Source organism: Miscanthus floridulus, chromosome 9 (genome assembly GCF_019320115.1).
Source record: "Miscanthus floridulus cultivar M001 chromosome 9, ASM1932011v1, whole genome shotgun sequence".
In the NCBI taxonomy this organism is placed as follows: domain Eukaryota; kingdom Viridiplantae; phylum Streptophyta; class Magnoliopsida; order Poales; family Poaceae; genus Miscanthus; species Miscanthus floridulus.
In genome coordinates, this window is record NC_089588.1 from 138,015,805 (window position 1) to 138,039,415 (window position 23,611).

Genomic DNA, 23,611 nt, shown 5'->3' on the forward strand with positions numbered 1-23,611 from the left:
CAAGCACAAAAAGGGATGGTAGAAACTGCCAGTAGCTATATCCAACATATCCATATCTGGCCGACTGGCACAGAGAGCAGATTTATCCATGCGTATCCACACAAGAAATTTCCAAATTAACGTTGCATCCAAAATTTTCCTTCAACTGCTCGAACCACCGCTGTGATTGAGCTGTCATTTGCATCTCATATAGGAGTATAAAGGATAAACACTGCGTATGCCTGATGCTTACTAGCAGCGCACAAACCATAGTGTTTTCCGATCCAAGCAAGCCTAACCTAGCACAAGCAGTGATATACTGATATGACCGGTGCAACTCCGTCAAAACACGTAAACCCGCCGTCACCGGAAGGAACCGCAGATGCTACGCCGTGATCATGGAGTCATGGACCACACACACACTGGAGGAGTGAGGCCATGGACCCATAAGTAGGTGGTCTGTTCGGGCACGCGTCAATGAAGCCTAATTATGTGGCATCAACAAAAGCACACTGCACGCTTTGTTGTTTGCAATGCTGTGTCTGCGGTCACCACGGCACGGATAGTGCTCGTCCGGTGATTCAGTTGCAGTCAGCACTAATCTTTTTCAGCTTGATCCTAAGCTGAGTACCGAGCCAACCATGAACAATGGCCACACCAAATTAAGTAGCGTGCAGCGAGTACTCCGGAAAACTTCAGGAAATTTTTGGACAAATGACGATGCTGTTTAACAAGCCAGTACATCTAAAGGTTAGCTTAAAGCCAACAAGGCAAGGAAATTTGTTGCCAGTTGCCACTCAAGGACTGTCCTACCATCGAGCACACCAGGAGAAACTAAAGGCCAACATGTGAACACACACACAAAAAAAAGGGGGAGAGGGAGAGCCAAAACTTAGCTGATGAAATGTTAGTCTCAAGTTAAAGAAATCCAAAAAGGGCAATAAAAAGACAAAATTCTTACAGGCATCACAGGCAGTAAGGGCATCACATATGCCATTCATCACAGGCAGCAGTTCGAATTCATCACAGGCATTGCTCAGAAATGGACACAGAAGGGAGAAATCACATACAGTTTCAAACCTCGGAGATGGAGCCGGGGAAGAAAGGAGCGAGCATGGTTTTAGGGTTCCGACGCGCGGATGGAGGCGGCGGCCCTTGGTGTCGGTGTGGTCGACCAAGGTCAGCGGGGGCGACGGCGGCGACCCTCGGTGTTGGCGGCGGCCGGAGCTATGGCTCCAGGCTCCGAGGATGGGGCCCGGCGTGTGGACGGTGATCGGGGAGGAGGACGGGGGCGAGGGGCGCGTGCGGTGGCCGCGGAGGAGCTCGGTGGCCGGCGCTAGGGTTCCAGGAACGGGGCCCAGCGCGGAGGAGCTCAGCGGCCAGAGCAAGGGTTCCGGGGAGAGGAGGACGGGGGCGGGGCACGGGCACGGGGGAGGAGGACGGCGGCGGGGGTCACCGCGGAGGAGCTCGGCGGCGGGCACGGGCACGGGGAGGAGGATGGGCGCGAAAGACTTAGAAACTTTGGGCACGGGCATGGGCACATATATAGCCATGGATTAACCACGGCGGGCAATATAAGCCGCCCGCCACGGTAAATGTTTACTGCAGTGGGCACCTTAGACTGCCCGCCGCGATTAATCTATTAACCACGACGGGCGTTGCTACGTGCCCGCCACGGTTAATATTTTTGCATTTGCAATCTAACACTGACATTTATTATCAATCTAAAACTTATTTTTGCATTTTGCATTTGCTGTGTAGTAGTAGTAGAGTAGTGCTGTGTAGTAGTAGAGTACATGTGAGTAGTAGAGAGTAGTATTAGTACAATAGATAGTAGTAGTAGGTTGAGTAGTACTAATAGAGTAGTATTGTATAGTAGTAGTAGTAGATTCAGTAGTACTAGTAGAGTAGTATGGTTCCATGATATTAATAATAAGTTACAAAACTTGTCTTCAATAGATCGAGCTATATTATTACATATATGTCTCTGGGATACATATATCATTTTGGTGCAGGTGCTTTCACCGTCCTCTTTTCACCGTCATGGCGGGCCCACGGCATCATCCTGGACTTGTTGAATCGGTCCTCGACAGCCTTGATCTTCTTTGTATGATCGGTAAAAAGCTCAAGCTCTGCGTAGTTGTTGTATTGTTCGGGACTCTGCACCCCATCAGCTCCCACAATCCGCTGCTTTCTGGACACAACCACATGCCTTTTTGGGTCCTCTGCATATATATAGTAGGCCACTTGCGCGGCATTGGTTGCTAGTACCCACGGGTCATCATTGTTGCCGATACTTTTGAGGTCCACAGTGGTTAGCCCATAACTGTCCACTGCAACCGCATTCGGTTTGACCCACTGGCAACGAAAGACGGTTATGCGTAGGTTTTGGCCGTAGTCAAGTTCCCATATTTCTTCGACTTGCCCATAGTATTGCCTCCTCTGGACCATGGACTCTTCTTCGCCCTCGTATCGAACACCGTAGTTCTATGCCGAGCTCTTCTTGTCCTTGTCTTTCGTGTGGAACCTGTAGCCCTGGACGTCATACCCTTGCCACGTGGTGATTTGGCTGGATGGGCCTAACACAAGCCTCTTAACGGTCTCTGTATCTTCATTAGGGCATCCTTCAAGGGGTATGTGTTGCTCTTTGAGCCACTCTATGAAATTGCTGTTGTGATGGTTCTGGACCCATGCCTCCGTGCGTTGTCCGTCATTAGCGGCGCGGATCTCTTCCAGGTGCTTTTCAATGTATTTCTCCATGCTCACTAACTGATGAAGGATGTTGTAATGAGCTTCTTGCACCGTTCGGTTTGCCACATCGGTGCGTACTTTTTAGCCTGTGCACCCCATCCCTGAGGTTTTGCCTTCGTGGTGATGGACAGGCAGCCCAATCACCCTCCCATCTCTTATGTACCTCATACACCAGTTCACGGCCTCCTCCGTTGTGTATGCCTCGATCATAGAGCCCTCCGGGTAAGCGCGGTTATGGACGTATCTGTTGAGGGTGGACATGAACCGCTCGTACGTCCACATCTGGTGTAGGTACATGGGGCCCAGTTGATGGATCTGATCGACCATATGCATCATTAGGTGTGGCATAATATCAAAGTAAGATGGTGGAAAGCACATCTCGAGCTGGCAAAGGGTCTCCACGATGAACTCCTTCATGGCAGACAGCTCAGCCTTATCAATGACCTTCTAGGTGATGCGGTTAAAGAAGTATGACATCCGTGTGATGACCATCTTCACGTACTCTAGACGGATAGCCCTAATCGCAATTGGTAGGAACACCGTCAACATGACGTGGCAGTCGTGTGAGTTGTAGCCGGTCATTATGAGGTCTTTCATGGAGACCAGGCTCTTGATGTTGGAAGAGAAACTAGTCGGGACCTTGATACCCCTAAGCAACTTAAGAAAAGCCGTCCTCTCATCTTGCGTTAGGTTGCAGGCCGCACCCGAGATATCGACTTTACCATTCTGAGGCGGTCCCGGGTGAAGGTTCGGCCTGATGCCTAGATTGACAAGATCCATCCATGACTTGATACCATCCTTTGTCTTGCCCTTGATGTCCAGTAGGACACCGATCGTGCTTTCGAAGACATTTTTCTCCAGGTGCATGCAGTCGATGGCATGGGGTGTATTCAGTGTTTTCCAATACGACAGGTACTTGAAGAAAATTGACTTCTTCTTCAAAGGAACGACGGCGGGGACTTCCTCCGTCTGGTCCCGCTTTCGCTTCCTTGTCTACTTGGTCCCCTCTTCAGGCGGCTTCTTCTTCTTTCCAAACTCCACCTAATCCATGTCCTTGACCATCTCATACACCTTTGTCCCCCAACTAGTCTGCGTCGGTTGATCACGCTACGGCTCGTCCGGATTGTCAAAGTATTTGTTCATAATACTTCTTCTATACCTGTGATTTTTGGTGAGGAACCGTCTATGCCTCATGTACACCATCTTATTGGATCCCTTAAGGTAAGTATAGCAGGTCCCGTCGATGCAAATTACGCAGCCGGTCTTCCCTTTGATCTGCCCCGACAGTGAGAAGAGACCGGGGTAATCGGTGATGGTGACAAAGATGATTGCTTTTAGTGTGAACTTCTCCTTGCGGGATGCATCCACCATCTGGACCCCAACATCAAATAGTATCTTCATTTCCTCCATGAATGGCTCCAGGAACACATCTATATCGTTGCCGGGCTGCTTCGGTCTGGAGATAAGCATGGTCAGCATAAGGTACCTACGCTTCTGACATAGATGGGGAGGTAGGTTGTACATGGTGAGCACGACGGGCCAAGTGCTGTGTGAGCTGCTAAGCTCACCGAACGGGTTCATCCCGTCAGTACTCAGCGCGAACCTAACATGCCTAGGCTCCTTGCCAAACTCCGGATAGGCCTCGTTGAAATCCTTCCACTGCTTGCCATCGGATGGGTGCCATAGCTTGCCATCGTCTTTCAGGCAGTCAGCTGATGCATGCCAGGACATGAGCTTGGCATCGTCCGGGTTCCCGAATATTGCACGTAGGCAATCGGTCACGGGCAGGTACCACACCGACAGTGCTGGACTTTTCTTGTGCGTGTAACCCTCTTCTTCATCGTCCTGCTGAGCCGAGATATGTTTGGCCGCACTGCTCTTCTTTGCCCCCTCCTTGTTCTTCTTCCGACCACCCCGCAAGCCTCCCTCGTCTTCTACATCCACGCAACAACCAGCATTTTTCTTGTACCGACTAAAGCCGCAGTGCGGACAACTTCGTCAAATTCTCATACTCATTGCCCTGATACAGGATGCAGTGGTTAGGGCATGCATCAAACTTTCTAAGCTTCATCGCCACTGGCCGGATCAGCTTCTTGGCCCGATAAGTATTGGCGGGCACCTTGTTAGCCGTTGGGTACGTGGTGGCAAGGTAGCTTAACAACTCATTGAAGCTAGTGTCAGACCAACCATGATGAGCCTTCAACATCAACATATGGAGGTTAAAATGGAGCGCCATGCACTCCTTCGGACAATCTCCGCCGTCCTTATAGAGAGGATCAACTGCCGCCTGCTTCAACTCTCTCAAGTTCTCCAACCACTTTGGGCAACCCAACACAACGTCGTCTTCATCGAAGTGTTTGACTAGATCTTCAACAAGCTGCACATCCTCGGGTTGGCTCACAGTATCCTGACCATCCCCACCGTCGCCAGGCTTCGTCGGCCATGTCTTGCATTAGATCATCCACCGTGATGTAATCACGACAACTGTTGTCACTGTTGGCTGGCGCAGCTGCTACTGAAGATGATGAGGAGCTGGGTGCTCCTAAAGGATCTTTATTCACTAGTGGTGCTGTCATCGTCGGCGTCGAAGAGCTCACTCTAGATGCACCGCCACTTGCACCAACTCTTTCGCCGTGAAATGTCCAGACTGTGTAGCCCTCGACGAAACCATACATGATCAAATGAGTTTGCACCTCGCTGTCTTGGTGGGCTTTCAGGTTCTTGGAACGAGAACATGGACATATGGTTGTCATTCGCTTCAGTCTCTCACAGTGAGCTTTACCAGTAGCAATAAACTTCCTTAATTCAAAGAGGTACCACAGATCATTCACTCTATCGATCCGGTACATCCATTCCGACCTATCCATCATACCTGCGAACATTATCCGTCACAATCAACATTAAATAAAGAAGAATTAGGAGAAATTGATGATTTTTACGTCCAAAATCATGAAAAAGAGAGGAAATGATGATGTGAAAGATGAAGCATGCATCTATGATGAATCTAAAGTTAAAGAAATACATGACATCATTTTTCCATTAAAATTGATCTAGATCTAGAGAGAACTCTAGGTGATGGAAATAGAGAGAGAGGATGGAAGGAGAGAGGGAGAGCCTTTATGAACCTCTTATGATGTCCTCCTCCCTCAAATCCAAGCCCTTCAACTCAAATCAAAAGTTTCCTCAAATTTTAGGGCAAAGCCTCCCCCCATGAGTTTGAGAGAGGAAGACCCGTGGAGAAGATGAAGGGGTGGTGCTGTGTATTTGTACGTGCTTTACCGTGGAGGGCAAGATAAAGCGCCCACCTCGGTAAATCAACTCTTTACCGCGACGGGCAGTTTAAAGAGCCCGCCACGGTAAATCGTATTAACCGCGGCGGGCGATTCATACCGCCCACCGCGGTAAATAACGATTTCCTTCGGTGGGCAAGTAAGGTGACCCGTCGTAGTAAACCCTTTTCCCGCAGTGGGTGCCTCGGTGGCCGGCCTCGCTGGCCGGCCACCGGTTAACCGTGGCGGGCAAAAGAGGTGCCCGCCACGGAGCCCATTTTGGCCACGCTGCGCAAATTGATTCCTGTAGTAGTGACTATGTTATTTTGTAATTACGTTTTGTTTATTTTGCATCTATTTCTAAGTACTTCTTGTTTATCTGTGCTTATTGGTTTACTCTTTTTAATTGTAGATGATTGAACAAAGATGGTGGACGGTGGGATGAGGAAGCTAACGTCCTTGTACCGAAGGACAAGGACCGCTGCACCGGGGGAGAGTAGGAGGAGCAGCCGTAGGAGGGAGTCATCGCCTGTCGTCCTGTCGCATGAGGAGGAGGAGGAGGAGGAGCAGGTGCCCCAGGAGGATGCCAAGGAGGCGCAGGAGGACGCGCAGGAGGACGATGAGGAGGCGTAGGAGGACGACGAGGACGAGGCGACAGTGGGGGGTTCCGCTTCCTCTAGTTCGTCGAGCGTCTACTTGCGAGGTCCCACGAGCCTCCCTCAGCGACCGATACCTCATGAGAGACGCCCGCTGATTTGACCCGAGGGGGAAAAGTAAGTAACTTTAGATGTTATCACTACTTTATATGATATGTTGAAAATCAAAATAGAAATGAATAAATTTTCTTAATCACTTGGGCAGGAACTGGACGATTGTGGCTAGTGGAGGTGGTCACACAGGCCAAGTCAATGGCATCCTCGGTCTTCTGAGCAAGGAGCACTTCCCTAGCCTGGTTGAGTACGCCGGAGTGACGGGGCCAGCTTACTCGTTTGACCACTACGCCGCCGCCCCCGATGCTACAGATCGGGCCCGTAGGGTATTCAATAACAAGGTGGAGCGGGTGAAGCAAGAGTTGTGGGTAAGTCTTCCTCGCACTACATTGCTCAATACATTCTTGAAATAATGAATGGATACATCATGTTTTTATGTAGGATTTCTTTAGATGCCAGGATGGACATGAGGCTAGGGCGGATGTGGTGGCTACCAAATGCTGCAAAAAACTCATCGTGGACATGCATTACGAGGCACGTATCCAGGCCGTCGTAACTTACCATGGGACCGTCCTTGGAACGAAGGTCACCAAAAGGGACGCAAGATCCATGATGCTAACCCGGGACTAGTACCTGCAGGTAAATATAGAACATTAATACTAATTCCTTTTGAGATTAAGTAGGCTTAATTTCATCTTCTGATATGTCATGTACTTGATGGCCTATAGATGATTCCTTATTGGTGCGCCACGCATCCCTAGTGCCGGGAACAGATGGTGGATAGGTGGTGCTCACGCGAGTGGGAGGAGACGCACAACTTGTGTCGGGAGCGACGTTTGATGATGCCAGGTGTAGCACACCATCAAGGCAGTCGCAGCCTTAGCGGATACGTAGAAACATGGGTACGCAAATTCATTTATTTATTCTAACACTCAATTCTACATGATTTCTAATCATCTTGCATTTTTTCTCGCAGTCAGCGTCACATGGTGGCTAGCCTTGCTCCATCTTCAAGGCATTTGCTATGGCCCACAAGGGCAAGGCGACGTCCGACGTCGACTACAACCCGGAGGACAGGCCCGAGGCGTACAACAATGCGACCGTCCACAACCACCTCAGTGAGTACACATCGATGGCAAGGGAGGTCCATGGGTCAGAGTACGATCCGAGCACCAAGGACCTTGATGGAGAAGTCGTCATGAGAGTGGGAGGAGGCAAGAAGCATGAGTGGTACTGGATTGGCGATGGCGCAATCGACTCAGCCGCTACTCCCAGTCTCTCCTAGATTCGAGCAAGCAGCACGAGTAGGAGCCCCGCCATACGACCTCGGCAGGACACTTCACACCATCGGGTGGAGGCACTCGAGGTTATTCCTGGTTTATTTGTCGTTCATTGGTTCTTTCATACCTTTCCTTTGCATTATTATAACATTGGGGTGAATATATTGTAGGCCCAGCTGGAACAAGAGAGGAGGACACGGGAGCAGATGCAGGTGAAGATGGAGAGGGTGGAGGCCGAGCGGGAGGCCGAGCAGCAGAGGATGGCGGAGATTCTTCAGTACATGCAATGTCTTGGCGCCGCTATGGGTGTAGCTCCGCCACCTTCGCTATTCGCTCCACCTCCACCTCCACCTCCTCACTATTCTACTCCTGTGAGTATAAATGTTTTAGTTTGTATATTCATGCTTGCGGTCAAACCTAGTGGAGTATGAAAGTTTTATTCATGTATGGTATATATTTAACTTGTCTCACACATGCAATCTTTTCTCCTTTGTGCAGACTCAATCGGCGGCATCGAACGATCCTCATGCTTCAACGAATCCTTCACCAAATCAGTGATAATACTTGTGGTTGTTAATGATACTTCTATTTGCAATTGTGGTTGACGATGATGGAGCACTTGGATTGCTTGTGAATTTATTTGTGATATATTGTGAGACATGTGACGTTTGTGATATATATGTGGTGTTGGTGATATATATGTGATGTTGATGATATATATGTGATGTTGGTGATGTTTGTTATATATATCTTCTGTTTGTTTGGATGGGATGTAAAAAACAAATAAAAAGGTTGTTTTCAGTCACTTTGCCGAGTGCAATGGCCATGACACTCGGCTAAGTGACCATCTGGGAACTACCTGGGAACATGCTTTGCCAAGTGCAATGGCCATTGCACTCGGCAAACATCACAGATTTGTTGACTGCCACGGTCCGGGCACTCAGCAAAGGTCGCCACTTTGCCGAGTGTCTTGTTAGCGACACTCGGCAAAGTGGCCATCTTTGCCGAGTGTCTAAGTCAATGGCGCTCGGCAAATCGGGTACCTTTGTCGAGTGCTTGACCTTGACACTCGGCAAAGCCGCCGTCACGGTGGCGCTCGCCATCATGGCCACTTTTCTTCGCCGAGTGTCGGATTGGCACTCGACAAAGCCTTTGCCGAGTGCCCGATATAATGCACTCGGTAAAGAGGTATTTGCCGATAAACTATTTACCGAGCGCCCTTTGCTGAGTGTAACACTCAGCAAAGAATCCGCCACCGGTAGTGACAGATGATCACAAGTCTCTGGATCTTGGCCGTAAAGGATGCAAGCATCATCATCCTGCAGCCCATGTCTTCTGCGTCGTTCCGCGGTCCATAGGCGGTGATGCAGCGCCAACCAGAAGAAGAACTTCACATGCGGCGGAGCTTTGGTCTTCCACAGTTCGTTGGCTCCCAACAACGACGATGAGCCGGCGAAGAAGGCTCGGTACCCGGACGATGGGGAGTGCCTTCTATCTGCAGTGCAACGCCAAACAAAACGATCCTTCTGCAACGGATCGAGAACGACGTCGCGATGAATGCTCCACACCCGAAGGTACTGACAGAGTACCTAGTTGGTTGGCGCGCCAACAATGTCCCGCGCCCAACGGTTCTGGAAGATGCCATCTTTGAGCGATCTTTTCTTACCCGCTCTCAAAATGGCCGCGTACAGGTTAGGGGTGTAGTGACACAGGGCTCCCACAGAAGCCCAACTGTTGTTGGAACCGGTGGTGACCACCGAGTTCACGATCTTGGAGCTGGCTTGCAGCCGGCCCGGCTCGTTACGAGCCTACGCTCCCACAGGTCCCAGGTCCACTGAAGCTGACAACATATAAGGCCTTTGGGCCTTCTCAACCCAAAAGACTAGCCTGATAGGTGGGGGCTTCTACCGCCTTATATGTTGTGCTCCCCCACCATCGCTACACGATGTGGGACTAAACTCCAACAATCTCCCCCTTAGTCACACATCGGGGTGTCCCCGCCATATGTGACGCTCGAGATTTTTTTATCGGGTTTTAGCTTTTTCTGACCATGGGTACCGGCTTTGATATCAATTGTTGGAACTGGTGGTGACCACCGAGTTCACGATCTTAGAGCTGGCTTGCAGCCGGCCTGGCTCGTTACCACGAGCCTGTGCTCCCACAGGTCCCAGGTCCACCGGAGCTACAACATATAAGGCCTTGGGCCTTCCCAACCCAAAAGACTAGCCTAATAAGTAGGGGTTCTCTCGCCTTATATGTTGTGCTCCCCCACCATCGCTACACGATGTGGGACTAAACCCCAACAATCTCCCCCTTAGTCACACATCGGGGTGTCCCCGCCATATGTGACGCTCGAGATTTTTTTATCGGGTTTAGCTTTTTCTGACCATAGGTACCGGCTCATATCAAAGCCATGGTCAGAAAAGCTAAACCCGATAAAAAAAATTATCTCGAGCGCGTCACATATGGCGGGGTCACCCCGATGTGTGACTAAGGGGGAGATTGTTGGGGTTTAGTCCCACATCGTGTAGCGATGGTGGGGGAGCACAACATATAAGGCGGGAGAACCCTTACCTATAAGGCTAGTCTTTTGGGTTGAAAAGGCCAAATGCCTTATATGTTGTAGCTCCGGTGGACCTGGGACCTGTGGGAGCGCAAGCTCGTGGTAACGAGCCGGGCCGGCTGTAAGCCAGCTCCAAGATCGTGAACTCGGTGGTCACCACCGGTTCCAACAATTGGTATCAGAGCCGGTACCCGAGGTCAGAAAAGCTAAACCCGATAAAAAAATTATCTCGAGCGCGTCACATATGGCGGGGGCACCCCGATGTGTGACTAAGGGGGAGATTGTTGGGGTTTAGTCCCACATCGTGTAGCGATGGTGGGGGAGCACAACATATAATGTGGGAGAACCCTCACCTATAAGGCTAGTCTTTTGGGTTGAGAAGGCCCCCAACAACTGTTAGTCCAAAGCCTAGCGCTTGCCCCGTCGCCAATGGTCACCGTCATGCTGACTGCCGCCATCTCAGCAATGGACTTCTCCGACCTGAACGGCAACCTGGCCCAGCAAGAATCATGAGCAGTCCTGCCGAGCCACTCCCACCTCAGTCTTAGCGCGAAGCCAAAGAAGCGCAAATCCAGCACGCCGAGGCCTCCTAGATGTGTTGGCCTGCAAACCACCGGCCATGCCAATTTGCATTTCCCACCGACCGTTGTCGCGGTGCCCGACCAAAGGAACGCGCGGCGGCGCTTGTCTATCTGGTCCAGGGCCTAATTGGACAAGCAACATGCAATACTCATGTGGATCGGGATAGCCGATAGGGTCACCTTCGTGAGCAAGATACGTCCAGCGTGTGTCAGCATAGCTGCCTTCCATGTCGGGATCTTAGATGCGACCGAGTCGACGAGCGACTGCACATCAGCACGCTTCAAACGACTGAGTGACAGTGGTACGCCCAGGTACCTGCATGGGAATGGTGCAACCACACATGGGAAGGCCTGCTGGACAGCCGCCATCACTTCGTCAGAACACCTGATTGGCGTAGCGACACACTTGTCGACGTTGGTGACTAGGCTTGACGCCCCGGCAAAGAGCTGGAGTATCTGGATCAAGCAACATGCAAATTTTATTGAGAACCTGCTGATCATCAAGGATGCTGTTGCTGTCCCGGTACAAGGGTTGACCACAGTGACTAGGTGCGCAAAATGCCTTGGCTGTCATGTGATACATATCCTCTTTTCTTGTTGGTTATTTACCAGTGGTTCCATAGGGGATGCCTTTCGTGTTCAACCACATAAACAGATTCAATTTGAAATTTGAATTTTTTAAACGACTTCGGATGGACAAACAGTAAAAATGGAAGTTGTAGATCTTGAAAAGTTATGAAACTTTGTAGTTGATAACTTTCTCATTTGAAATCATCTTGTCATGGAAAACTACGTTTGAATTTCTCAAATTTAAAATTCAAATTGTATAAGTGACCTCTGATTGAGAAACTAACAAAATAAAAGTTGTAGATCTCGAAAAGTTATAAAACTTTGTAGTTGATAACTTTTTCATCTGAATTAGTTTAGGACCTCAAATAATCAATTTATGCTCAGTTTTGTATAATATGTGGATAACCAAAATGGAATATAGACACAAGTGATCATGAGTTGCAGTGGCAGAGGAGTTTACGCGCGAACAAGAGGTTGCGGGTTCGAAACCCGGCCAACGCAAAGTGTGCAAAAATCATGAAAAAATGCTGCAACGATAGAGTGGGTGTGTGTAAGGATGAAAACGGTATGGAAATATCCCGTACCGAACCGCATCGTTTTCTACATTTAATTCGATCGAATTCGAAATCAGAACGAAAACGGTTTAGACATTTTTTCGACCGTTTTCAACTTTTCTACTTTTAATTCGGAATATCTCGAATTCGAAATTCTGTTTGAACCAAATTTGGCCCACTACAAGTCCAACCTTAGAAAAATTATATCTTTTTCATACAATGTCGGATGAAGATGATTTTTATATAAAAATTATAGCTCTCGACGAGATCTATAACTTTTTAGTTCTTAGTTTTTTCATTTGATGTCTTGAAGATATTTTAAAAAATTAAACAAAGTCAGCGATATATTAATCGCGTACAAGCGCTTGTTGCCTTAAAAAATCATATCTTCCTTATATCGTGCCGAATGGAGATACTTTTTAAGAAAGTTGCAGGACTTGTTAATTATTATGTACTTGTTAATTGTTATGCACTTGGTCCTACGGGTCAATATTCCGTATTGATTTTTCGTATACCGACCGTGTTCGACATAATTCCGCTCGAATTAGTTCGTTTTCGAAATTTTTGATATTCCGTAAGTTCGTGTTCATTTTCGTGTCCGGCTTTACCACTTTCGTTTTCGTTTTCGTATTCAAATGTAGAAGTAGAAAACGGTTGAGAGGTTTTCCGACCGTTTCCGACCGTTTTCATCCCTAGGTGTGTGTGGCTGCCGGTGGGGACCTCTTCGGATTAAAAAAAATTGCTATTTTTTTTGTCCCTTTTTCGTAATTTCTGGAAATTGATTTGTAGGGGCGGTTCAATATCCAGCTGCCCCTACAAATCAATTTGTAGGGGCGGCTGGTAACCGCCTCTACAAATCAGCGATTTGTAGCCACCCTTTCGTAGGGGCGGCTGGCAAAACCGCCCCTACAAAGGGTTACGAGTCGCCCCTAAAAATTGTTTTTTTACGTAGTGTGAGTCTCTGATATTGAAAGCTAGAACCCTCCATGTTTGCCTTTCTTGTTAGTCGTATATTCTACTCTGCCTTTTCAGTTCATGTACTCTAGTGGTGCATCAGCTTTCAGTTAGCACTATGGGCTGAGAATAAGAACCTTAATGTGCACCCTTGCATTCTGACATGCATGGTAATGCCATGTTTGGTACACTGAATTTCTTATTGGTAGAAGTTGATAAGTTAATCTTCCTAATGTTGGTTTACTGCTAGATATGTTTGCTCACAGTACTGAATTGTTAATGCTAGCTGACTGATTTACTCTATGTATTTTACTTCTATACAAAAGATATGCTTATTCTCATGACATGCAAAGAAATTATACTAATTCTGGTTATAGGCACCTTGTTCGATGACGTATTATGTTTATGTGCTGCCATTTTACTTTCATGCTATGTCACTGTGCAAATAAATAGGAAATAAAAATGCTGACTTACATTTTATCCTAATCTATGGACTCCTTCATCTTTGCAACTCCAGGTCTCCACGATATGTTGCTGCTGATATCAATCCATTTGCTCCACAGATCATTCAGAACCTGTCCACAGCACTAGGTTTCCTTGATTCTTATGAGAACCCCTACCCGATGAAGTGCCTGATGTGGGTGCTTGGGATTGCTAATATAGCTGGTCAAATTGTTCATGAGATCACTCCTCGACTTGTGGGTATTCTCATGGAAGTGTGCAATAACCCCAAGAACCCTGACTTCAACCACTACTTGTTAAAGCCTCTGGCAGCAGTTATTGGCCGGACTGTTGAGCAGGACCCAGCACTGCTCCCTGCTTTTGAGGCCGGCCTCTTCCCAGTGCTCCAGAGGATATTGATTGAGGACATCTCAGAGTTCTGGCCCTATGCTTTTCAGATATTTGCACAACTCGTTATTTTGAGCCGACCACCTCTCACGCAGAATTACATGCAGCTATTTGGTGCCCTTCTCAGTAATGCCACTTGGGACCGGCCACCATGTGTTCCAGCCTTGGTTCGCTTGCTGCGAGCATTCCTTAGGAAAATTCCAAATGAGCTAAACCAAGAGGGCAGGCTTCCGCATATCTTGGCAATATCTCGTAGTCTCCTCTCAAGCAGCCGCACTGAAGATTCTGCATTCTACATGCTGAACACAATAGTGGAAAATGTTGGTTTTGACATTCTGAACCCATATATAAGTTGCTAAACATAATCTGCTGCTCTCTATTCTCTCCTTGGTTGGAGACTGGTCGGCTCGGCCGACCACTCTCTATTGGGAGTTGGGACTGATCGGTTCTGCCGACGTTGCAATAGGCCACCTCTAGTACATTAATTAGTAGCTATTACATCAGTCATATTTCGGTAGTGGCTGAGGTAAGCTTTGTACTGCTAAGAGTAGTTGGTATATACTGTACCTTAGGAGTAGGTAGTTGGTGTACCCTGTACCTTAGAAGTAGTTAGTTGGTGTACCCTGTACCTTAGGAGTAGATAGTTGGTGTACTCTTGTACTCAGAAGTAGGTAGTTGGCCAACAACTATGTACCTGGTAGAGGTACAACTAGAGTTGTATATATTCCATCCAAAGGGTAATGGAAAACTCAGTTCAGTTGCCACAAACCAAAGAGCAGGGCTTCGGCCAACGCTGGTACTTGTGCTGAGTATGTGTGTGCGCTGTTCTCATTCTCTTCTTCTACCTCTAGCCATAGTTATGAGTGTGTGTGCTGGTAAGCTAGTTGCTTATCTGTGCAGGGTAGCCAAGGATCAACAAGTGGTATCGGAGCCGTACAAGCGACGTCGTTGGATTAACCGCTGGCGATGATGGACGGTTTGGAGATGGGCGAAAAACAGCGACGCTGCTGTGGCTGCCTATCCACGACAGGAGATCATTGTGCGCACGGTGCGGGAGGTCAACGGCACCAATTGGCCAACGCTGACTCGCACCAACTATGGCGAATGGGCGGTGACCATGAAGGTCAAGCTCAGAGCCCGACAACTCTGGAATGCCATTGACAAGGGCACTGACAATGAAGAAGATGATATATCAGTGTTGGAAGCAATCCTCGCTGCTATGCTAGTGGAGTATAGGGAGCTGTTGGGGGCAAAGAGCTCTGCTAAGGAGGCATGGGAGGCCATTGCGGCAATGCGTGTCGGTTTCGACCGCGCAAAGAAGGCGATGGCCTAGCTGCTGAAGCAGGAGTACACCAACCTCAAGTTCAAGGATGGTGAGGTGGTGGAGGATTTCTTCCTCCGCATGTAAATGCTCATCAGCAAGCTGAGGAGCCACGGTGTCACCATCGATGAAGAAGAGGCGATCTCCAAGTACCTCAACTCCGTGCTGATGAAGTACATCTAGATTGCTCTCTCCATAGAGACGATGCTGGACTTGTCCACCCCCACCATTGAGGATGTGATAGGCTGTCTGCGGGCGGTGGATGAGCGCATGGAGTAGGCTGCAACAATGATGGACAACGGTAAGCTGCTGCTGACAGAAGAGGAGTGGGCTGCCCGGATGAAGGAAAAGAAGTCCGGGGAAGCCTCCTCCAGCCGCGGTGGTGATGGCAAGCGTCGCGGCATGGCTTCTTCGGAGAAGAAGAAGAAGAAGGTCGACCCCAACTCCTGTTGGCGCTGTGGGAAGACGGGCCATTGGACAAAGGAGTACCCAAATCGTAAGCAGGAGAAGAACGCTGAGGCTCATCTAGCGTAGGCTGATGATGATGATGATGAGGCCACTCTCCTTATGGCGATGTTCTGGGCACTGCATGTAGCACCCGGTTTTAAGAGCAAAACCAGATACGCACCACATATGAGCCCAGGAAGTCAAATCTCACATATAGCTACAAAATAAGGGTAATATCAATAGACAATGCTTAAATACATAACATATTAGTATAAAGAATATAACTTTAGAGTATAGATAGCGGAAAGACAACTCCGATCTTTAAATGAAGACTCCACATCCAAAGGGACAACTAACTAGTTGATCACAAGCCTAATTCCTCCAAACTCTAGCTATCTGGTACCCATCCGGGATTTTTATCCAAAGATTAAAAAAGTAAAGCAAGCATAAGTACATGTCGTACTCAACAAATATAACATGGGGTTCATGAGGCTCAAAAGACTGACACTGGTTTAACTGCGATTAGCTTTTAATGATCACAATTTTAGCAATTGAGTAGCAACAAGTTTATCCACAAGCCCATATAAACACATGATCAGGTAAACGTGAATAATGAATATCATAAACAGTAATCATTAGTGAGCATCTTTATCATCAGTATCATCAGTGTTCATCATCTATTCCATAAGGGTTCCAAGGCCACTCGTGACCGTGAGCATGGCTTATATACCAGTTTTACACTCTGTAGAGGTTGTACACTTTCACTGTGAGTCGTGATTTACCCTTTCACCCGAGGTGATCAGTCTCTTGACCCACTACCTAGGAAGGTCGGTAGGGTTCACTATGAAGCATTTCAAAGGTTCGTCTAACAAGTTTGGTCCATTAGATTCACTCGGCAAATAGATATAGGAACCCCCCTATTGAATGGCACAATTCCATCACGGCTATACACATAAGAGTAGAGGTTGTCCTATACCTGATTCGACAAGCCATTCTTACACCAATAAAGGTAACCTCTAACAAGCTAGAAAAGGTCCTTATACTGAGCTAAAGCTAGATCCATGTAGCCCTCACAGCTATACTGTAAGTCCCGGATGATCACTTACAGATAAGTCCTTAGGGAGAGGAATCTAGAGCACCATAAATAGCCCAATGCTCTAGCCCCCTTGTTCAATGTTGCTAAAAAGCATCTTTTAATGTTTATTGCATATTACATTAGTCAAGTTACAGGATCATGGTTGTAGTTGAGCACTAGCATGTCACAGAACCGACCAATTTATAGGAGCACAAGTACAAAAACAATCGCCGAAACGATCAAATTCTCGAACTTGAGCCCATATAAACTCGGTAGTCAACCAAAATCTCGAAGGATTTCAAACCAACTTGCATACAACCAAGATCACAGTAATTCAACATAACATATCGTACGTTATAACATTTCACAGACGTTCACAAATAGATTATATCATCACAGAGTCATCGTTATTACAAAACAAGTCTTGTAAAATATGCGGAAGCAAATAGTTTAACTCACACACCCGAGTTCAAATACACATACTGGTTCGCTGATCACAGCACACAAAAACATTCAGATAAGAGAACAGAGATCATACCCATGATCTAGTCTTCATCACCCGCCGGGTGAAGACAATACTTAAAGAATCCCTGATATAGAAGGTCATCTGCAATAAGAGGGAATAAACCCTGAGTACGGGAATGTACTCAGCTAGACTTACCCGTCGAAAACCAAAACAAATGACACCAAGGATTATGCAAAGCTTAATTTAGTGGATCTGGCTGACACTTTCTTTTTGCGGAAAAGCATAAGTAATAATGATCAACTCTTAACCTGAACTAGTAGTGACTTTTAGCCATTAACCTGTCCTCTACATTAGCACCTATACTAAGCAATCATTTTATTAGGGTGCAAACATTAATAACCATATCAGGTATACATTGTGGCAACCTCATCATCATCATCCATTTAACCATATCATTAAATTAATTGAATCTACGTTGCCGCTGCTCAGTCAAGTTCTCACTATCCGAGAGAGACAGCGATTCGAATCGATTCCTATCCAGCTGGAGGGTTATTCCTAACACAAACCCTGCTTCCCCCATCAGGGTCGCAAACAAGTCACCGTTGGTACAATTCAGAAGTCGCGAGTCCGAACAGTGCTGCAAAATCAGAGAACCACTCTGCCATGAGTGCTCGGTGACTTAACCCGCCCTTGGGCTTACGCCAATGGTTCCCTGCACATCCTTACTTCCATCTAGATTGCAGACCCCTGCTCGCGTCCCCGGCCTGAACCGAGCTACTAGGCTTCACGGTTGGAACGACTTATCCGGCCAGCTAAGTGTTAGGCTGCGTTCAACATGACATAAGGACGTACAACGTATCGGTCCTTAAACGACTCAGACGGAGTCACTATGTCCAAACCTACACAAGACTCTGCCCGGTCTTAATTCATTATTAACATGGTTCATTTCCACAATAGCAAATATAGCCAACCGTGATCCACCTCATCCTAAAGCTCACAGGTGACAGGAAATCACCTGACTTCTACCGCACTAAGCATGGCTAAGCATTTAACCCGTTCCTGAACTTAAATAGGACTCCATTGCGATATCTGGACAAGGAGGGATATAAAATGCAGCAATTGGTTCCAACCAATTCCTATACTTAATGCATCATCAACGAATAAAAGATACTCAATGTATTTGTGAAAACATGGGAGGCTTAATATGCTCCGGGGCTTGCCTTTCAGGAACGAGGAAGGCTAGTGGTCAGGGCACTCGGGCAACTCCTCCGTGGCGGTTGCTTCGTCGGCTTCCTGCACCTCGGGCTCCTCCTCCTAGCTGGCTCCCTCGTACTCCAGCAACGTCACTCCCTCCGGCACACCTATTGTATGAATGCGCAAGATAAATATCATGGATGCACATGAACGAATGTCCGGGATGCTCGGGGAATGCACATGTTCGCTGTAGTTTGCATATTCCAACTTAAGCCCTATTCAAATCACTTTCACTTACCAAGTTTATACAACCTAATGTATAATTGCTCATCTTCAGTTAATGACCTAGCACCTGCACCTAAGCATATTCTCAAGTTAGGCTAACCCCTAAACAATCAACGAGAACATTGCATCAAGCATACACTCAAGCATTTGTATTTCAGAAAAATAAAGACTATGTAGCGGTATAGTAAACTAGCCATAACTAGAGATTTATAAATCCAAATGACATGCCACAAGACAATCTGGAAAGCTTATGAAATTGTCTACAATTCATTTTTAGACCTCAAAGCATGATTCAACACTTTACCAAGTTGAATTCTTTGATCAACAGAACTCTGTCCTCACAAGATAGAGAGTAAGCAAAGCTGGAACCTAACTTTAAACAGCTGTAGTTTCTAAACTACTAGGCCAAATGCCCTCAAATTTTGACAGGAGCTAGATACATAAATTATCTACAACTCTTGTATTCATCACATTCACAGCAAATCAAAATATCATGGGGAACTTTCCAAAGTTCCTAGATCTGTCCAGAGGGACATAATGCAAACGAAATAATTAATAACTTATGATGTAAACACATAATTGGACAAAACTAAATCCACTCACATATCACTCATATCACAAGAACACTAGAAAATAGGGTGTTCATCACCAAAATATTTCTTTTAATACCTTTCTTAATTTATTTAATTAATTAGAGGAAATGGTAAACATATATGAAAACTACACCATTAAATCTACAAAAATTACAGTAGATACTACATACTCTAAGTAGACTGCCATACAAATTTCACACCATTTGAGTAAGTATAATAGCCTACACAAAAATGATAAGGCATAATGGCTTAAAATGGCATAATTAGGAAACCTTAGTGAAAAGTATCAAGCAACAGATTTCATATTTTTTCTATCAAACTTAAGGTACTAAGATACTACCCACCAAGTTTCATGGTCATAGGATTCCTAGATAATTTACAAAAATTCATACAAGTATCCATCAATGATAAAATGAAAATCTATAACTCAAAAACTATACATGCAATGACTCTCAAATTTTAACCAGAGCTTCTACTAAGCAAGACTAGCTTACCCACAAAATTTCATAATTTTTGGATCAAAGAAACTCAAGATATAATTCAAACAAGTTTGCATGCATTTGAAAATACATTTCAAGTTCCTATTTAATTCATCCAAAATTTCTACATCATGTGCTCAAGACATATTTTTCTTAAATACTAGACCTCTCTATGAGTCTAAAAAAATTTGAATCACACCATTTGGATCTACACATTTGGAGTTACAAAATTTACAAAACAGCATTCAAAACTGCAAATTTGAACTATCCTATGGAACAAGCAGTCACTGACGTGTGGGACCCGGTTGTCAGCCGGACCCGCTTGTCAGTGAGACAGAACGGGGGAGGCGGCTTCGACGGTGCGGAACACGGCGAAGCTCGCCGACGGCGACTTCTCCGGCGACGAGGAGGGTACCTCCATGACCGTCACGACCTCCCGCGTTGATTGGTGCCCCAATCGCTCTCTCTACCGGCCCCTAGGTACGTCGGCCAGGCAAACCCCGGCGCTAGGTACCCAGGCAAAGCACGCAATAGCTTCAAGTGACCAAGGCAGACCTGTCTATGCTACTGCTAATGGCTGCGGTGAAGTGCTCGAGTGTAGCCATGTGATGTCACCGGCGGCGACCATGGCGCGGCGGTGCGCGGCCGTGTTCCTGCTCGGCCGGACTGGCTTCATCGGTAACATGCTAGAGAAGACGAAACAAAGGCTGGGGAAGTAGGAGTGGTGCAGTGATGTGCTGGCCATGACAAACCGCAACTCCGGCGAGGTATGGCCATGGCTACGGCATCGGAAAACTGACCAAAGGTCCTCACCTACAGCACGATTAGCTCAGCTAGAAAGTCGACGAGGTAGAGGACAACACGGCGGAGCTATTGACGAGCTGACCGACGTGTTTTTGCAGTGGCGAGCGAGCTAGGCAACGGTGCGGCGTGCTCGGCAATGGCAGAGCGGCTGAGCTCTGTGGTTGCCCGCGGTGGAGGCGATGGAAAGAGAGAAAATGGACTGTGAACCGGTCGACAGGCACATGGGGGTGCTCTTGCCGTGGCCGGCTGTGCCAGGGTGTCCGCGGCGTGTGGCAGCGTGATCAGGTGACTAGCGACGCGCGGCGTACACGCGGCCGTCGAACTCTGAACCTGTCGAACACTGTAGCTCGCCATTCAGTGATCCAATCAAGCCTGACAGTGCAACTTCAATGCGTTAAAACGACTAAACCGTTGATCAATAGCGAAAATCGTGTACATGAAAGTTGTAGCCCTACCTTCCATCTTCAACTTCTATTCAAGGATCATAGTCTAATTCACCACGAATCAGAAGTTACATCAAGCCAAAGTTGGCCTGATCAAACTGGAATTGTATTTATGACTTAGAAAATTTTCTAAGTATTGATTCAACCCTCAATACTGACTTGTGGGACCTTTTTGAACATGTTATGCCCATTTTCATGACTTGGCTTCTAAACAAAGTTTGTTCCTTATCAAATTTTCTACAACTTTGTTTTAGGTTGCTCAGACATGCAAACATCCTAAGCTACACTTTTTAAATAGTCAAACAAAAGGGTTTAGGGGTCAAAACAAGTCAAACCACTTTTTGATATCCTATTTAGGCAACATGATCAATATGAACAATGTTCCAAATGGCATTCTAGGTGTCACTAAGTTGTTTAAGAGAATTATTAGCCACACCACATGTTTCAGGCACACTTTTCATTTCATAATAGAAACAACACACATGAAATATAACGATACGTTGCAATATTTCAAAAACATGTTTCAGGCAACACAAGCTCATGAATGGATGAATGATGTTCATGTTCATGAAATGCAAGTGCAAATGTGGAAGGCAAACACCTAGGGTGTTACAGCCCTCCCCCCTTATAAAAATCTCGTCCCGAGATTTGAAAAGCGTACCATTGTTGATAGAATTCCTTATAACCATCCCTCAAATAATCTTCCCTTTCCCACGTTGCATCACGTTCACTACCCTGATTACTCCACATGACTTTGTAAAACTTGACCACCTGACTCCGAGTCACTCGCTCATGAGTGTCAATCACTCAGACCGGCTTTTCCTTCAAAGGTCAAATCTGATTTTAACTCGATATCCCCCAATGGAACTCTCTCTTCAGGGACGCGAAGACATTTCTTCAATTGGGATACATGAAAGACATTGAAGATAGCACTCATCTCAGGAGGTAATTGAATCTTATATGCCACCTTACCACTTTGTCCAATGATTTCAAACGGACCAACATATCTCGGCGCAAGCTTTCGCTTCACACCAAAGCGTTGGACACTCTTCATGGGTGAGACTTTCAGATAAATGAAGTCTCCAACTTCAAACTCAATAGGTTTTTCTACGTTGATCAGCATAACTTTTCTGCCTAGCTTGAGCTATGGCCATGTGGGTTTGGATAGTATGGATTTGTTCTTTAGCTTCTTGAACAAAATCAATTCCATAATATCTCCTTTCACCGGCTTCTACCCAGTTCAACGGGGTTCCACACTTCCGGCCATACAAAGCTTCAAATGGTGCCATCTTGATACTCTCTTGATAACTGTTATTGTACGAGAATTCAGCTAGGGGCAACCATTTTTCCCATGAGCCCTTAGCCGAGATGACACATGCTCTCAACATATCTTCTAAGATTTGATTCACTCGTTCAGTTTGCCCATTGATAGGCAGAACTTCTTACTAACTTAGTTCCTAATAATCCGTGTAAGTGCTCCCAAAAGCGAGCAGTGAACTGTGGTCCTCTATCCGAGACAATAGTACGAGGAATCCCATGAAGTTGGACTTTCTGATTGAAGTACAACTCTACGTAGTCGGTTGGACGAAAGTTTATGCGGACAGGAATGAAGTGTGCAGACTTGGTCAGACGGTCTACAATCACCCAAATGGAGTTAAAATTCCTCTGAGTAGTAGGGAGTCCCACAATAAAATCCATACTTATCTCCTCCCATTTCCAACCTGGAATAGACAATGGCTAAAGTAATCCAGCTTTCATGTGCACAGCCTTGACCCGACAACAAGTGTCACACCTAGCCACATAAGCGGCTATCTCTTTCTTCATTTTGGTCCACCAAAATCGAGGCTTCAAATCGTGATACATTTTGCTACTACCAGGATGAATAGATAATTTAGAAGAATGGGCTTCGGATATGATTTAATTTCTAAGTTCTCTATCCTTCGGAACTACCAACCTATCCTTGAACCATAACACGCCTTCCTCATCTACTCGAAAATGTTTAGTTTCTTGCTCTTTCATCTTGCGCTTGATGTGAAACACACCGGCATCTGTCTTCTGTAGCTCGATAATTCGACTCTGTAGAGTACAACTGACATTGATGTTGTGAAGGACTGTAGGATGAAGGAGCTTTGACAAATGGACATCACTTTCAATCAATGAGTGGCAATGAGATTTCCTGCTCAAGGCATCCGCTACGACGTTTGCCTTGCTAGGGTGATAGTGCACTTGGAGGTTATAATCCTTGATCAACTCGAGCCATCTTCTCTAACGCATATTCAACTCTGGTTGAGTGAAGATGTACTTGCGACTTTTATGATTAGTGTAGATGTTGCACACATTGCCAAGTAAATAATGTCTCTAGGCCTTCAAAGCATGAACAACAGCAGCGAGTTCCAAGTCATGCGTTGGATAATTCACTTCATGCTTCCGAAGTTGGCGAGAGG

The 23,611-nt window shown here is 46.6% G+C and overlaps 1 pseudogene; it reads left to right on the forward strand.

Annotated features, from left to right (window-relative positions):
* LOC136481067 (exportin-2-like) overlaps window positions 1-23,611 on the forward strand; it is a 63,358-nt pseudogene that overhangs the window by 23,450 nt on the left and 16,297 nt on the right.